The sequence below is a fragment of the Dipodomys spectabilis genome, unplaced genomic scaffold (genome assembly GCF_019054845.1).
Source record: "Dipodomys spectabilis isolate Male_0828 unplaced genomic scaffold, ASM1905484v1 ptg000266l, whole genome shotgun sequence".
NCBI lineage: Eukaryota > Metazoa > Chordata > Mammalia > Rodentia > Heteromyidae > Dipodomys > Dipodomys spectabilis.
Window position 1 is genome coordinate 3,820,360 of NW_024870943.1, and position 3,681 is coordinate 3,824,040.

The window sequence follows — 3,681 nt, forward strand, 5'->3', positions numbered from 1 at the left end:
CACTGTGTATATATACCACATTTTCTTGATCCATTCATCTACTGAGGGGCATCTGGGTTGGTTCCATATCTTAGCTATGGTAAATAATGCTGCAATAAACATAGTTGTGCTGGTAGCTTTAGTGTGGTCTTGTTTGTAAACATTAGGGTAAATGCCCAAAAGTGGGATTGCTGGGTCATAGGGGAGCTCTATGTGAAGTCTTTTGAGGAACCTCCATACTGCTTTCCAAAGTGGTTGAACAAGTTTACATTCCCACCAACAATGAAGTAAGGTTCCTTTCTGTCTACATCCCCTCCACCATCTGTTGTTGTTAGAGTTCTTGATTTTTGCTGTTCTAACTGGAGTGAGGTGATATCTCAGTGTTGTTTTGATTTGCATTTCTTTTATGGCTAGGGATGTTGAACATTTCTTCATGTGTCTATTGGCCATCCTTCTTTCTTCTTCAGAGAAGCTTCTCTTTAAGTCTTTCACCCACTTACTTATTGGGCAGTTGTTTCTTTGAGGATTTGTTGTTGGGTGGTTTAATTTTTTGAGTTCCAAGTATATTTTACATATGAGACCCTTGTCCGTTGTATGGCTAGTAAAGATCTTCTCCCAATCCGTGGGCTTTCTATTGATCTTGCTAGTTATGTCATTTGCCCTGCAGAAGCTCTGCAACCTTATGCAATCCCATTTGTCCAACCTTTCTTTGATTTCTTGTGTTTCTGGGTCTCTATTCAGAAAATTTCGGCCTGAGCCAAGGAGACCTAGGGTTTCTCCTATTCCATCCTGTAATGTTTTCAGAGTGTCTGCTTTGACTTCAAGGTCTTTGATCCATTTGGAGTTGATTCTGGTGCAGGGTGATATATAAGGATCTAGCTTTAGTTTTCTACATGTAGTTAACTAGTTTTGCCAGCACCATTTACTGAAGAGGCTGTCTGTCTTCCATTCTATTGTTTTAGCTCCCTTATGGAAGATTAGATGGCTATAGGTCTGTAGGTTCATTTCTGGGTTTTCAATTCTATTCCATTGGTCCTGAGGTCTGTTCTTATGCCAATACCAAGCTGTTTTGATTACTATGGCTTTATAGTAGAGTTTGAAATTTGGTATTGATATTCCTCCAGCAGTGTTCTTTCCGTTGAGGAGCGTTTTTGCTATTTGGGGTCTTTTATTGTTCCATACGAATTTTTGGATTGCCTCTTCTATTTCCTTGAAGAATGAGGGTGGAATTTTGATAGGTATTGCGTTGAATTTGTAGATAGCCTTGGGAAGTATTGCCATTTTCACGATGTTAATCTTTCCAATCCAGAAGCATGGGAGTTTTTGCCATTTTTTAAGTTCTGTGTTGATTTCCTTTTTCAAGATTTTAAAGTTTTCATCATAGAGGTCCTTCACTTCTTTAGTTAAGTTAATTCCTAGGTATTTTATTTTTTGTGGGGCTATTACAAATGGAGTTGCTTTCCTAATTTCAGCCACACTTTTCTCATTGTTGGCATACAGAAAAGCCATTGATTTTGGGGGGTTAATTTTATAACCTGCTACATTGCCAAAGTTTTGAATCAGCTTGAGTAATTTGGGAGTGGAGTCTATGTGATTCTTTAAATACAAGATCATGTCATCTGCAAAGAGGGAGAGTTTTATTTCTTCTTTCCCTATTTGGATCCCCTTTATGTCTGCATCTTGTCTTATTGCTGTAGCTAGGCATTCTAATACTAGATTGAAGAGAAGTGGAGAGAGTGGGCATCCTTGTCTTGTTCCTGAGTTAAGAGGAAATGGCTTTAGTTTTTCACCATTGAGTATAATGCTGGCTGTAGGTTTGTCATATACAGCCTTTATTGTATTGAGGAATGTTCCATGGATTCCTAATTTTTCCAAAACCTTCATCATTAAGGGGTGTTGGATCTTGTCGAATGCTTTTTCTGCGTCTATTGAGATAACCATGTGGTTCTTATTCTTGCTCCTGTTGATGTGATGAATAATATTAATTCATTTGCGTATATTGAACCAGCTTTGCATCCCTGAAATGAATCCTGTTTGATCGTGGTGTATGATTTTTTGGATGAATTGTTGAAGTCGATAGGCCAAAATTTTGTTGAGAAGTTTTGCATCAATGTTCATCAACGAAATGGGTGTATAGTTCTCTTTCTTTGATGAGTCCCTGCCTGGTTTTGGGATGAGGGTTATGATGGCTTCATACAATGTGTTGGGTAGTGAGCTTTCTCTTTCAATTTCATTGAAGAGTTGGAGGAGAATTGGTGTGAGCTCTGATTTGAAACTCTTGTAAAATTCCACTGTAAAACCATCTGGGAGGTCTCTTATTGCTGTTTCTATTTCAATGCTTGATATGGGCCTGTTAAGATAGTTTAACTCATCTTGATTTAATTTTGGCATGTCAATATTTGCTAGGAAGAGGTCCATTTCTGTCAAGTTCTCAAACTTATTAGCATAAAGTTTTGAGAAGTATTCCCTAATAATGTTCTGAATCTTGGTTGTTTCCATGGTGATGTTTCCATTCTCATCTCTGAGTTTATTAATTTGGGTGTGTTCTCTTCTTTTTCTGATAAGATTTGCTAAGGGTCTGTCAATTTTGTTAAGTTTTTCGAAGAACCAATTCTTTGTTTTGTTGATTCTTTCTATAGTTTTTTTTGGATTCTAATTCATTTAATTCTGATTTAATTTTGATTATTTCTTTCCGTCTACTGGATTGGGGTTTATCTTGCTGCTCTTTTTCAAGGAGGTTTAGATGTGTCATTAAATTGTTAGTTTCAGATCTCTCCAATTTGTTGATGTAGGAGCTCAGAGCTATAAACTTGCCTCTGAGTACTGCCTTTGCTGTGTCCCAGAGGAGCTGGTAATTTGTGTGTTCTTTTTTGTTCAATAGCATGAACATTTGAATTTCCTTTCTAATCTCTTCCATGACCCACTCATGATTCAGCAGTGTGTTGTTCAGCCTCCATGTGATACCGGACTTTCTTTGGTGGCTTTTGTTGTTGAGTTCTAATTTTATTCCCTTGTGATCAGAGAGATTGCAAGGTATAACTTCAATGTTTCTGAATTGAGACAAGTTTGCTTTGTGGCCTAAAATGTGGTCTATTTTAGAAAACGTTCCATGTGCTGCTGAGAAAAACGTGTATTCTGATGCTGCTGGGTGAAATGTTCGGTAGATGTCTGTTAAGTCTAGTTGATCTATGCAGCTGTTTAGATCTGCGGTTTCTCTGTTGAGTTTTTGCCGAGTTGATCTATCTAGTGGGGAGAGTGGTGTGTTAAAATCCCCAACAATTAATGTCTTAGGATCTATATGGGATTTGAGGGAAAGTAGTGTTTCTTGGATAAATTTGGGTGCTCCATTGTTTGGCGAATAGATATTTAGAATTGTAATATCCTCCTGAAGGAGAGATCCTTTAATTAGTATGTAGCGACCTTCTTTATCTCTTCTCACGAATTTTAATTTGAAGTCTATTTTATCTGATATTAGGATTGCAACTCCCGCCTGTTTATGGGGTCCAATTGCTTGGTAGATTTTGTTCCAGCCTTTAACATTGAAAATGTGTTTGTCTTTACGGGCAAGATGTGACTCCTGCAGGCAGCAGATAGAAGGGTCTTGCTTTTTAATCCAACTAGACAGTCTATGTCGCTTAATTGGAGAGTTCAGTCCGTTAACATTAAGAGATAGGACTGAGAGGTATTTGGGAGTTCCTGCCA